This window comes from Lithobates pipiens, unplaced genomic scaffold (assembly GCF_037356315.1).
Source record: "Lithobates pipiens isolate NorthernLeopardFrog02 unplaced genomic scaffold, aLitPip1_a1.2 Scaffold_23, whole genome shotgun sequence".
Classification (NCBI taxonomy): domain Eukaryota; kingdom Metazoa; phylum Chordata; class Amphibia; order Anura; family Ranidae; genus Lithobates; species Lithobates pipiens.
Window position 1 is genome coordinate 313,389,182 of NW_027507785.1, and position 14,344 is coordinate 313,403,525.

The following is a 14,344-nucleotide window of genomic DNA, read 5'->3' on the forward strand; positions in this document are numbered from 1 at the left end:
TCATCGTGTCTCAGGAGTAAAGATGGGCAGAGGTCCACCACTCTGTAAAAAACTGCATCTAAAAATTGTCGAACAATTACAGAATAATGTTCCTCAAGGTAAAATTGCTAAGCCTTTAAATATATCCTCACCTACAGTACATAATATCATCAAAAGATTCCAAGAATCTGGAGAAATCTCTTTGGGAAAAGGGACAAGGCTGAAGCGCAATATTGGATGCCAGTGATCTTCTGGTCCTCAGATGGCACTGCATTAAATACAGGAATGATTCTGTGATGGACATCATTGCATGGGCTCAGGAATACATCTAAAAATCACTGTCTGTGAACACAGTTTGCCGTGATATCCAAAAATACAAGGTAAAGCTCTATCCTGCGAAGAAGAAGCCATATCTGAACATGATCCAGAAACACTGCTGTCTTCTCTGGGCCAAAGCGCATTTAAAATAGTCTTTTGGAAACTGTTCGGTGGTCAGATGAATTCAAATTTGACAACGCCATGGTTTCATAACAGAAGAGTCCGGGCGCTTAATTGGCTTGCCTGCAGTCCAGACCTTTCAACAACTGAAAATAACTGGCACATCTTGAAATGTAAATACAACAAACAAGACCCAGGACTATTGAGCAGTTAGAATCCTATATCAGGCAAAAATGAAACAACATTCCTCTCCCAAAACTCCAGAAACGGGCCTCCTCGATTCCAGAGGGGATTCACTGTGCAAAAATGGCCCCACCCCAACTTTTTTGAGACATGTTGCTGCCATCAATTTCAAAATTACCTTATTTTTTTTTCCCTAAAGTGGTCCATTTTCTCAGTTTAAACATTTGATATGTTTTCTATTTTCTATTTTGAATAAAATATGGGTTTATGAGATTTGCAAATCATTGTATTCTGATTGTGTGTAGATTTTACACAGCGTCCCAATTTTTTTTTGGAATTGGGGCTGTACATTCAATGACTGGACAAATGTCACTAGACTGGACAAAAGTAACTTGCTGTTAAGATTCGATTTTAGAATGGAAGTAATTCCCAGACAAAAAAAAACATACTGTATACTGTACGATAATTCATTCGTTCGAGAAAAAAAATTCTAATTTTCTCATCACTGTGGCAAAAAATAAAGGTCGATTCGACCCCACCAATGATCAAAAAGTCCAACTAACGTTCTTTAATAAAAAAAATTTTTTAACAAAAATCTATACGTATATGGGCAGCTTAAGGAACAGTAAATGGTATAATTTTGTTGTTGGGTTGAGCTACACTGTATTTTCAGGTACATTTAACCTGTATGTCCCCTTTAAGATGCAGCATTGTGGGCGTGCTGCCCGCCGCGTTTTCCGTGACCGTGGGACCCTTGGACTCGATGTGTAAAGGCAGGTGTCCCAATACTTTTGGCAATACAGTGTGCCATGTAGTGTTTGCCATGATAAAACAATTCCCTGGATTTTGTCATTAACCACTTGCCGAACCGCCACGCGCTGATATACGTTGGCACAATGGCAGCGGTGGGCAAATGGGCGTACATGTACGTCCCCTTTAAGAAGCGGGGCTAGCAGCCGCGTACAGCGTGACCGTGCCTGTGGGACCTGCGGATTCGATGTCCGCCGGTCTTCCCGCGATTGTGTCACAGAGCCACAGAACGGGGAGATGCCTATGTAAACAAGACATTTCCCCGTTCTGTCTGGTGACAAGACAGAGATCTCTGCTCCCTGTCATCGGGAGCAGTGATCGCTGTCATGTCCTAGGTAGCCCATCCCTTCCCCCCCCACAGTTAGAATCAGTCCCTAGGACACACTTAACCCCTTCATCGCCCCCTAGTGGTTAACCCCTTCCCTGCCAGTGTCATTTACACAGTAATCAGTGCATTTTTATAGCAGTGATTGCTGTATAAATGTCAATGGTCCCAGAATAGTGTCAAAAATGTCCGATGTGTCCGCCATAATGTTGCAGTCATGATAAAAATCGCAGATTGCCGCCATTACTAATAAAAAAAAAAAAATGATAATAAAAATGCCATAAAACCAACCCCTATTTTGTAGACGCTATAACTTTTGCACAAACCAATTAATATATGCTTATTACCAAAATATGTAGAGGAATACACATCGGCCTAAACTTAGGGGAACATTTTTTTAATATATTTTTGGGGGATATTTATTACAGCAAAAAGTTAAAAATATTGTGTTTTTTTCAAAATTGTCGCTCTTTTTTTTTGATTATTGCGCAAAAAATAAAAACCACAGAGGTGATCAAATACCGCCAAAAGAAAGCTCTATTTGTGGGAAAGAAAGGACGCCAATTTTGTTTGGGTGTAACGCTGCACAACCGCGCAATTGTCAGTTAAAGCGACGCAGTGCTGTATCGCAAAAAGCGCTCTGGTCAGGAAGGGGGTAAAACCTTCTGGGGCTGAAGCGGTTAATAAGTGGCAGGTTAGGTTGAAAAAAAGACACATTTCTAAAAGAAATAAATTCAGTCCAAAGAAAAATATTAGCTTTCCTCAAAGTGAACCAGTGCAGAGCAAAGCAGCCCATGCCCCCTCCCCCCACCTGAATATATTCACCTTCCCTTCAGGCAGTATGGCACGTTCTACTATAGATGGGAATGTGTTACTGGCAGTAACATGCTGTGTCTGTGTCTGTGTGCCTCCCCTGGTAGCTGTGCTGCCTTAGGCTAGGGCCTACGTTGACTATGCAGAAATGTGCCCTTGCCCCTAGCAGTTACTACTATGGATCCGTGTGACATCAGCACCGAGGAAGGTGTACAATGCAGCTGTTCAGGATTTTCCTCATCATTCTCCTTCATCAGACATGTCCCCCCCCGCACCGGGCATGTCCTAACCTTACGGGAATATTTACTTCCAGGCTCCCTTTAATCAATGCAATTAAAGCACTGAGCTGTTTAATAGGGAGCTATGTGATAAAAACGTCCATCAGTCACATGATTCATTCAAGAACAACTCGGATCATAGCTGTCCTCCTTGCACTATTATTATGGTCACACATGGCAATTTTTAAACCGAATCCCAAATCATTTCAACCAACTTGCAAAACTATCCAAACATATCGGGGTAACCTACCACCAACACTTTGTAACATGTTGTGGTGTTGGTCATAGCTCCCAACTGACCCTGATTTCAAGGGACTGTGCCTGATTTGGAGGGACTCCCTGATTTCGAAGGACTGTACCTGATTTTGAGGGACTCCCTGATTTCGAAGGGCTGTCCCTAATTTCAAGGGACTCCCTGATTTATAAGGACTGTCCCTGATTTCGAGAGACTCCCTGATTTCGAAGGACTGTCACTGATTTCAAGGGACTCCCTGATTTAGAAGGACTATCCCTGATTTCGAGGGACTGTCCCTGATTTCGAAGGACTGTCCCTGATTTGCAGGGACTGTCCCTGATTTCGTGGGACTCCCTGATTTAGAAGGACTGTACCTGATTTCGAGGGACTGTCCCTGATTTTGAAGGACTGTCCCTGATTTCAAGGGACTCCCTGATTTCGAAGGACTGTCCCTGATTTTGAGGGACTGTCCCTGATTTCGAAGGACTGTCCCTGATTTCGAGGGACTCCCTGATTTCAAAGGACTGTCCCTGATTTCGAGGGACTCCCGGATTTCGAAGGACTGTCCCTGATTTCGAGGGACTCCCTGATTTCGAAGGACTGTCCCTGATTTCGAGGGACTCCCTGATTTCGAAGGACTGTCCCTGATTTCAAAGGACTGTCCCTGATTTGGAGGGACTGTCCCTGATTTCGAGGGACTCCTTGATTTCGAGGGACTCCCTGATTTAGAAGGACTGTCCCTGATTTGGAGGGACTGTCCCTGATTTGGAGGGACTGTCCCTGATTTCGAAGGACTGTCCCTGATTTCAAGGGACTCCCTGATTTTGAAGGACTGTCCCTGATTTTGAGGGACTGTCCCTGATTTCGAAGGACTGTCCCTGATTTCGAGGGACTCCCTGATTTCAAAGGACTGTCCCTGATTTCGAGGGACTCCCTGATTTCGAGGGACTCCCTGATTTAGAAGGACTGTCCCTGATTTGGAGGGACTGTCCCTGATTTCGAAGGACTGTCCCTGATTTCAAGGGACTCCCTGATTTCGAAGGACTGTCCCTGATTTTGAGGGACTGTCCCTGATTTCGAAGGACTGTCCCTGATTTCGAGGGACTCCCTGATTTCGAAGGACTGTCCCTGATTTCAAAGGACTGTCCCTGATTTGGAGGGACTGTCCCTGATTTTGAGGGACTCCCTGATTTAGAAGGACTGTCCCTGATTTCGAGGGACTGTTCCTGATTTTGAGGGACTGTCCCTGATTTCGAAGGACTGTCCCTGATTTAGAGGGACTGTCCCTGATTTTCAGGGACTCCCTGATTTCGAAGGACTGTACCTGATTTCGAGGGACTGTCCCTGATTTTAAGGGACTGTCCCTGATTTCGAAGGACTGTCCCTGATTTCAAGGGACTCCCTGATTTTGAAGGACTGTCCCTGATTTCAAAGGACTGTCCCTGATTTGGAGGGACTGTCCCTGATTTCGAGGGACTCCTTGATTTCGAGGGACTCCCTGATTTAGAAGGACTGTCCCTGATTTGGAGGGACTGTCCCTGATTTCGAAGTACTGTCCCTGATTTGGAGGGACTGTCCCTGATTTCGAGGGACTCCCTGATTTAGAAGGACTGTCCCTGATTTAGAAGGACTGTCCCTGATTTCGAGGGACTGTCCCTGATTTTGAGGGACTCCCTGATTTCGAAGGACTGTACCTGATTTCGAGGGACTCCCTGATTTAGGACTGTCCCTGATTTCGAAGGACTGTCCCTGATTTCAAGGGACTCCTTGATTTCGAAGGACTGTCCCTGATTTCGAGGGACTCCCTAATTTCGAAGGACTGTCCCTGATTTCAAGGGACTCCTTGATTTCGAAGGACTGTTCCGGATTTCGAGGGACTGTCCCTGATTTGGAGGGAATGTCCCTGATTTGGAGGGACTCCCTGATTTGGAGGGACTCCATGATTTCGAAGGACTGTCCCTGATTTCGAAGGACTGTCCCTGATTTTGAGGGACTCCCTGATTTGGAGGGACTGTCCCTGATTTGAGAAATGTCCCTCTGTCCCTCATTCCTCCTCATTTGTCCCTCATTTTGGTCTGATCTATATAGATCATAGGTGTGCACAGCCTATTGCATTAGGGTGTGCACCTCAAATCTCAAACACACATGCCTGTGTGTGCATGTATATATATATATATATATATATATATATATATATATATATTGACAGTGTCAGTAGAGCAATGGATGGTGTCAGTAGTTTTTATTTTTATTATTTTATATTTTTATTATTTTTACAATTTTTTTTTATTGCCATTTGTTTAGGAGCCCCATTAGGTTTGGTGATCAGGGGTCTAAGCAGGGGGAATCTGCACCACACAGGGTGATTAGGGTGTGCCCAGGCACGCCTATGGTATAGATCAGGGATATGCAATTAGCGGACCTACAGCTGTTGCAAAACTACAAGTCCCATCATGCCTCTGCCTCTGGGTGTCATGCTTGTGGTTGTCAGAGTCTTGCTATGCCTCATGGGAATTGTAGTTCTGCAACAGCTGGAGGTCCGCTAATTGCATATCCCTGGTATAGATGTATAAAAAATTCACTCAAAAAGTGTTTCCCAGCGCTAAACCTTTCATCTGATTTCTAAATTGCTGCATTTGTAAATTCCAAAAGCCAATATAAAGTAACAGAAGTGGTAAAAAAAAACACTTGCGGGTTTAACCAATCTTGTTTTTTTTTTTGGACAATTCTCATTTAAGTGGGCGTGGCAGGGGTGTGTGTCCTATGCCTGCATACTTTTTCTGATAGGTGTCCCTCATTCCCATCTGAAAACGTTAGGAGGTATGGTGTTGATAGACCCAGGGATGGGGGATGTTTCATTTCTCTGAATTTTTTTGCAGCCAGGAGATTTTGCTCACTTAACCTCTTCTCCATGCAGTCAGTAATAAAGGGAAAATTAAGGTAGGTATTAAGGTCATTTTAATTATTTAATAAGGGTACAATGTGCCTTAAAGCCAGAAATTTTAGTTCAGCTAAATAAATTCCAGGTGGCAAAAAAAAGTGTTTCCGAGTGTCTCTGAGTGACTCCAAGTGTCACCGGCGTCCCCACACCTCTGGCCAAATGCAGTACTGCACACCCCAGGGGCTTGAATCCTGCTCGTCTTGTGAAAAAACGCTCACAAACTGAGTCAGGATTTAAAAAAAATAATAGCGCGTATTGTGAAACGCTCATAAACAGCGTCACTCGCAATGCAAGGTATTACTGTGTGTCCTTATTTTTCCCACAAATAGAGCTTTCTTTTGGTGGTATTTGATCACCTCTGCAGTTCCTATTTTTTTGCGCAATAAACAAAAAGAGACTGACAATTTTGAAAAAATATATAAATATTTTTTGTTTTCTGCTATAAAACATATCCAATAAAAAAAAAACATTTCTTCATCAATTTAGGCCAATACATATTCTGCTACAAATTTTTGTTAAAAAAATCCCAATAAGCTATTGATTGGTTAGCGCAAAAGTTATCGCGCTTACAATATATGGGATATTTTTATGCCATTCTTATTTATTTTATTTTTTTATAGTAATGGATCAGCGATTTTTAGTGGGACTGCGACATTGCGGCGGACAAATCTGATACCTAACTGACACTTTTGACACTTTTTGGGGAACCAGTGACATTATTACAGTGATCAGTGCTAAACATATGCACTGTTACTGTACTAATGACACTGGCAGGGAAGGGGTTAACACCAGGGGTGATCAAAGGGTTAGGTGTGTCCCTAGGGAGTGCTTGCTAACTGTGTGGGGGATGGTTTGACTGGATGAAGACAGAGAACGGTGTTCCTGCTTAGCAGCAGGAACACAAGATCTCTATCTTCTTCCCTGTCAGAAAGGCAATCTGCCTTGTTTACATAGGCAGATCACCGTTCTGCCTCTCTGCAGAATGATCGTGGGTGACAGGCGGACATTGGGTCCACCGGACCCCTTGATTGGCTCCCCCTCTGTCCAAACACCAGAGTCCATCGGACAATTTGATCGCGTGTGGGCTCCAGCAGACTTTTTCTTCCCAATGCCTGTCGGGAAGTCCGCTCGTCTGCATGCTGGTCCGATGGACTTTCCAAATGAACAGACTTGCCCACACACGGACCAAAGTCAGTTAATTTTGAATGTGGCTCCAGGTTAGGGTTGCCACTTTTTCTTCAAGCCAAACCCGAGCACTTTAGTGGCGCACAGCAAAAAAAAATTTTTGGGGATTCTGTAAAGGATTGCAAAAGACCTAGGACACCTTTGGGCGCTCCAAGGAGAATAGTAATGTGGCTTGCATAGTGCCCCCTCACCCTCACTGTTCTGCGCTGCATTACAGCCTTAATATTGTGTCCAGGTTTCAAGTGGACTGAAACCCGGACACATGATTCAAAACCCGAACTGTTCGGGTGAATCCTGGACAGGTGGCAACCCTACTCCAGGTACGACGGGACTAGAGAAGGAAGTCAATCTCGCCGCTTTCATCGACAAGATTGACACCTTGCGAGCCCCGTCATCTGGTATGGATTTTAAGGGTAACCCCCTACTCTGAAAAAACGGTGTGGGGGTCCCCCCAAAGTCCATACCAGACCCTTATCCGAGCACGCAGCCCGGCCGGTCAGGAAAGGAGGTGGGGACGAGCAAGCGCCCCCCCCCTTCTGAACTGTACCAGGCCGCATGCCCTCAACATGGGGGGGTGGGTGCCAAAGCACCTTGTCCCCATGTTGATGAGGACAAGGGCCTATTCCCGACAACCCTGGCCGTTGGTTGTCGGGGTCTGCGGGCGGGGGGGCTTATCGGAATCCGGGAGCCCCCTTTAATAAGCATGCCTCGGGACTGTGACGTCATAAGGGGCGGGGTCACGGGGTAACATCACCCTGGAAAATCTTTTTAGCTATCGTGGACTTTTTGTGCAAAAAAACAGCCACTCAGTTGTATAATATGTATCACTTGCAAGGTAAGTCTGTCATAAAGTGCTTAGCATACTAGCACAATATGGCTAAAAGCTTCCGGGGTCCCATTGTTAAAACATTTTTTGCGAAGGTTTAATTCCACTTTAAATACACAAAAAATACACCCTTGAAAAAAAAATTTGTCCCCCTTCTTATAGCCCACTGAAGTTCTACTCACGCAACGTTCATAGGTTAAATTCTCCGGTGAAGCACGCAAAGGTATTCCACAACCTAAAATCTAGCCACGTCGACGTGGTGCACTTGCAAGAGACCAGGTTCTCCTCCTCCTCTGCCCCAAAAATACCTGTCTCCCCATTTTCCTACATTTTATGTAGCTTCAGGACCTGAGAAACATAGAGGGGTCCTAATCGCCCTTTTGGCGCAATCTTTTGTTCTCTTGGTAAAGAGATTGCAAACCCCACCGGTAGATACCTTCAGCTCCAGGGCACCCTAAATTGTCAGGTTGTAACCCTGGTCACTTATTATGCCACTAACAAATTCTTCTTTCACCTTCTCACAGTGGTCTCCCAACACTGCTCTGGAACCCTTATCCTCATGGGCGAGACAAATATTTCCCTAGATTCCTAGGTAGGAAGTATGCCCAGCGATCATGACTTCACCTTCTACTCCAGCCGACAGCCTAGTGGCTGTAAGATGGTCACTAGGGGGAAAGCGAGGCTTGAATGTATTTTTTACTTTTTGATACGGCCCCCCATGTGAAAACGAGGCGTGGTTGCCTTTCTATGTGTATATAAAGTCATGGCTCAGCACCTCACCCGTGCCCTTGGAAGACGTCACGTATGACGAAACATGTCGGGCGGAGCTACGCGCTGACATCATCTCGCCCCACGTGACCTCGGAAGTGTGGGTGTTTTTGAATTTTATTGCCAGCAAGTACTTTTATGATGTTGGTGCATCCAACCAGAGATTTTACACAATAAATGAGCTTTTTTGAAAAACGACAACGCACTATTGGAGCCTTTGTCCTTCTATATGCTCCATGCTCACTTGGGAGATTGTGCTTTTGAATAAGGGGGGTGAACGGCAGCCATATATCGAGGAGGGCGCCCAGAGTCTACCTACACACCTTAGAGCCAAGATCCATCTCAGACCCCGCAGAGGGCTATATCTGCAGGCGTGTGTGACCTCGCTACAACAGGAGGTCTACTCCTTGCGGTAAGAGTCTCCACGCCTTCCGGTGATTGCCATACGGAGAGTTCCATCCTTATTTTTCCCTTGGTGGTGAAAACCCTGAGAATCTCTTTCATCTTTCTGGATCTTTATCATCATAGAACTTGTTTTATTTGCCACTTTTCAGAGACTTTATTTTATGAATCACTTTTCATTACATTGGTTATTATATGCACTGTATTGATATTCTTACACTTCAGTGATTTATAGTGTGTTCAGATTTTAGTTTCATATATTTATATTTAGTTCACTAGTTTGATTAGCGTAACTATTTCCATTTATTAGAAAGCTTAACGCGGCGGGGCACACCCACAAACCTCGGACCCAACAAAAATCTCTGCTGCCTTTGCCGACTTCTTGACCTCGCTGTATGATAAACCCTCCCCATTCCCTCTTGATCTAGCAGATGACTTATTTCATGACCTCCACCTCCCTTCTCTCTCTTCAGCAGCTTGCATAGCTCTTAACGCTAACATCTACCAAACTGCGGTCGCCCAAGCCATTAAGAGCCTCCGTCTCTCGAAGGCAACCGGGACCAGATGGCTTTTCAGGCCTGTACTATAGCAAGTTTTACTCCCTCTTGCTTCCCCATTTGATGGCTTATTTCAACAGTATGAAACAGGGCGCTCTGCCTTCCCCTTATTCTCTGCAAGCACACATATCAATGATCCCTAAAACTGCTGATATAGCTCATGATCCCAAGCCTTCCGCCTCATTTCCCTATTGAATAAGGATATGAAGCTTTTGAGGAAGATCTTAGGCTCCCGCATTAACAAGTTTATCTGCTCCCTGATACACAGGGATCAGGTGGGCTTTGTGCCAGGACGTCAGGCGGGGGACAATGTACGGAAGATGATCCACTTGATCACCTTGTTACACCAATGCAAAATTTGGCATTTGAGGCATTTGAGTCTCTTTCATGGGATTACTTGTGATACGTCCTAAATTGATGGGGTTAGCAATGGTTGGCAGCTCTTTACTCTTCCCCGTCCGCCGTCATCTGTTATATCACCTTCGTTTTCCCATCTTTAGAGGTACATGACAGGGGTGCCCCCTATCTCCCATTCTTTTTATCCTTGCCCTTGAACCCCTAGAAATTTCCCTTAGAGCTGATCCAAAAATTAACGGAATCCCATATGCGGGTGAGTGTTACAAGGTGTTTGCAGATGATGCCCTCCTAACCCTGACCAACCCAATAGTCTCCTTACCTAACTTACAGTCCCTTCTGACCCACTTCGCTGCCATCTCCGGGCTTCGAATCAGCCCACATAAAACCACGGCGCTGAAAATTTCTCTCCCAAAATCCTTGGTCTCACACCTCCAAGCTACCTTCCCGTACCGATGGGCCGGTTCCTCGCTAGACTATCTAGGTATCAAATTGACTCCCTCCTATTCCTCCCTCTTTCCTACCAATTATTACCCTTTATTACGTTCCATCTCAGCCATTATTACCCTTTATTACCTTCCAGCTCAGCCCTTTTGGCTTCCTGTAGATTTCCCACCCTATCTTGGATTGGCCACATTCATGCAGTCAAGTTGACTGTGCTTCCAAAGATCTTACGTTTCTTTTGGGTCTTGCCAGTGAGGGTCCCTGCATTTTACCTACACCTCCTCCAGAATAGAATCCTCTCATTCATTTGGGCCCACAAGCACCCCAGGGTCTCAGGCTCTACCCTATATGCCCACATATTGTGGGGATGCCTGGGAGTTCCAAGCATTATGAAATACTATCAAGCAGTCCAACTCTCCCAGCTCACTCTGCTCCAGGCCAAATCTGACATCCCTCTCTGGGTTCTTCTGGAGATTCCTAACTGCACACCGATCCCCATCTCTGCCCTGCTCTGGTTTCCCTCGGGCTTAGAACAACCACACGTTTTTTCATGGTGGACCGCTCATGGGTTCTCACAGGTCTAGCACTTCCTCTGATTTTGCACATTCCCCTCCTGGCCCTTGATCCAGGAGACCCATGAAGCTCTTTCAGTTGAGTTTTATCGCTGCCTCCAACTGCGACATGGGATATCTTCACTCAGGCGCCATGATACTTTCCCATACCAGAAAACACCCTTTGAACATATTTTTCTGAATTCTTCAGAAGTCCCAGGCACCAACTCCTTGATATATTCCTCGCTCAACTCCAGTATTACCCCAGCATCACTATTCTATGTATTAAGATGGGGACAAAACATATCCCTCATTGATTTGGCGGACCGGAATAAAACCTGGTTCAACATTGCAAAATATTCCTTTAATACGACCACTACAAGGTGCTCCTATGTTGGCATTGGGTCCCTGCCTACATCGCCAAATCGAACCCATCCTACAATGATAAATGTTTTTGAAAGGTGTGGCCATCGAGGAGATGAACTTCATATCTGGTGGTCCTGCCTCCATCTGGTGGGATTCTGGTCAAGGGTCTTTGGATTGTTGTTCACCCTCTTCCATATACCTAATCGCAAAGATGCCAAATTAGCACTGCTCCACTGCCTGATCCTGGGTCTCTTCTCATACCAACAGAAGCTGGCCGCCTATCTATTTATAGCTGCTAAACGTGCAATAGCCAGGGCCTGGAAAAAGCCGGCTGCTTCATTTGCAGAGGTGAGGAGCATCCTGACGACCCTCATGATCAATGAGAAAATGAGCACCATCCTCCACGACTCTCGCACTAAATTTCTCAAGGTGTGGGCCCCATGGTGGTCTGACGCTCTCTCCCTACTCTGCATCCGACCAGCCTAGGCCTGCCTTATTGACCCCGCTCTTTTCCCAGCCTGGGGGACTTTTCTCCCTTTATTTTCCTCTCCCATCGTCTTTCTTCCTATCTCTCTTTTTCCCCTTGTTGTTTTCCCTTATCTATTTAAAAAAAATACCCAGTCTAAGCCCTTGTACACACGGTCGGACCATTTTGTTGGATATTCCGACTGTGTGTGGTCTCCATCGGACTGTTTCCGTCGGAGTATCCGACGGACCAAGTTTTCCAACTTGTTGGTAAAATTTTCAGACAAAATGCTCCGATTGGACATACTCCGATCATGTGTAGAGAATTCCGATCGGACAAAGTGCCACGCATGCTCAGATCAAATTCCTACATCAAAGCTATTGGCTACTAGCCTGATGGTAGTCCCGTTGTAACGAAATAACGTCATCACGTTCTGAACGATCGGATTTTCCGACAACTTCGTCCGACCGTGTGTATGCAACAGTTTTGGACAAAATCCGTCGGACGAAATCCGACGGACAAAATCCGACGGACAAAATCCGACGGATTTGGTTGTCGGAATGTCCGACCTTGTGTACAAGGGCTTAGACTCGCCTCTATCAATTCTTGTGGTTAATGCAACACCTCAACCCCTGAGCCCTTTGGCGCAGGCAACCTATGTTGACCCCTGGCCTCGGTCGGAGGGCCCAACTGATTACTTTCCTTTAAAATGTATTGCATGTGTATTTTTGTTCATGCTGCCACATTTTTCACAGATTTATTTGTACAAAAAAAAATCACCTTCCACTTCACAATTATGAGCCACTTTGTGTTGGTCTATCACATAAAATCCCAATAAAATACATTTACGATTTTGGTTGTAACATGACAAAATGTGGAAAATTTCAAGGGGTATGAATGCTTTTTCAAGGCACTATAGTGTCTAGTGGGGCTCTTGGGTACCAGTGACTATAGATGGGGTCTCCCCACTGGAAGAATGATTCCTTGGTAGTAGTAGATTCATGATAATTTGTTTTATTTTAGATAATACCCTGTTTCCCCTGAAAATAAGACCTAGCGTGATTGTCGGTGATGGCTGCAATATAAGCCTTACCCCCCAAATAAGCCCTACCCTGTTTCCCCTAAAATAAACCCTACCCTGAAAATAAGACCTACACCTAGACCTAGACTTTAACTAGGGCTTATTTGGGGGGTAGGGCTTATATTGCAGCCATCACTGATAATCACGTTAGGTCTTATTTTCGGGGAAACAGGGTAATAGACACATAAAGGTACCTTTATATACAGTACCTCTTGTTATCTTTCAGAACACCCCAGGAGCCAGCAAAACCACTAAGCTAAACATGCATATAGTGATTTCAATCACCAAAATCAGAGCATAGATCCCTCTCACCATATCCCTCAATGGAACACATCATGCCTTGGTATGCACTGGAGGGGCCATAGCCGAGAGTCTATATTAGCATACCCAGTGTCCAGTTGGGTACCAGTGATCATAAATGAGCTCTTCCCACTGGAAGATTTATTTCTTGGTATTATTAGATTAATGATAACTTGTCTATTATTTTCTCAAACATATCGACATGTTATTTTAATTTCCATAAAATTAACCAACCTCCAGGAAACAATAAGCCCTCATTAAGCCCTCATAATGAGCAAAATAATGGAGCTGAACACAACAGTCAGTAAGACACTTAAAAACTGAACGCTTCCCTCGCTGCAGTATTATGGCAATCAATAGCTATTCATTAAAGATGCTGGGGCAGAGAGTAATTGAATACACTGCATTCCCCTCTGTACGCTCCCTCATCAATGGACAATTTATTACAAACCATTGTGACCAGACAGACATGTATACAATAGTTTACCTTGCCATTTATTCCCTTGCCTTCATTGTTGGTTCAGGTCATCACAACCGTCATAAATGTCTATCAATAAGAATCTTTTCACAGGCTAATTATCAGAGATCCTTCATAGACTCAGATGTTCTTACCTGATAAGTTGGAAATCTGGGGCATATTAAAGAGAACTTGCTACCAACTTTGCAGGTAAAAGCACATAAAAATCAAATATTTGAATTGGTACTTGCAACATTTTTCCATTCCACAAACATATTTATATTAAAGTGGTTGTAAACCCTTACAACCAACTTTAACCTACAGGTAAGCCTAGATTAAGACTTTCCTGTAGGTCCAAGAAATATCTCCTAAACCTACACGGTTTATGAGATATTTGCCGAAAGATAGGCATCGCTGTCTACGGCACATGCGCCGTAGACAGCGGCGCGCAGGCGCACTGAGCGCACCGCAGTTAGCGGCGGTACGCCGCGAGTGGCGGCTCCTGTGCGCATGCGCGCGAGTGACGTCATCGCGGCTCTGATGAATGACAGCGCCGGAGCAGCTAGACCCACCAAGAAGATGGAG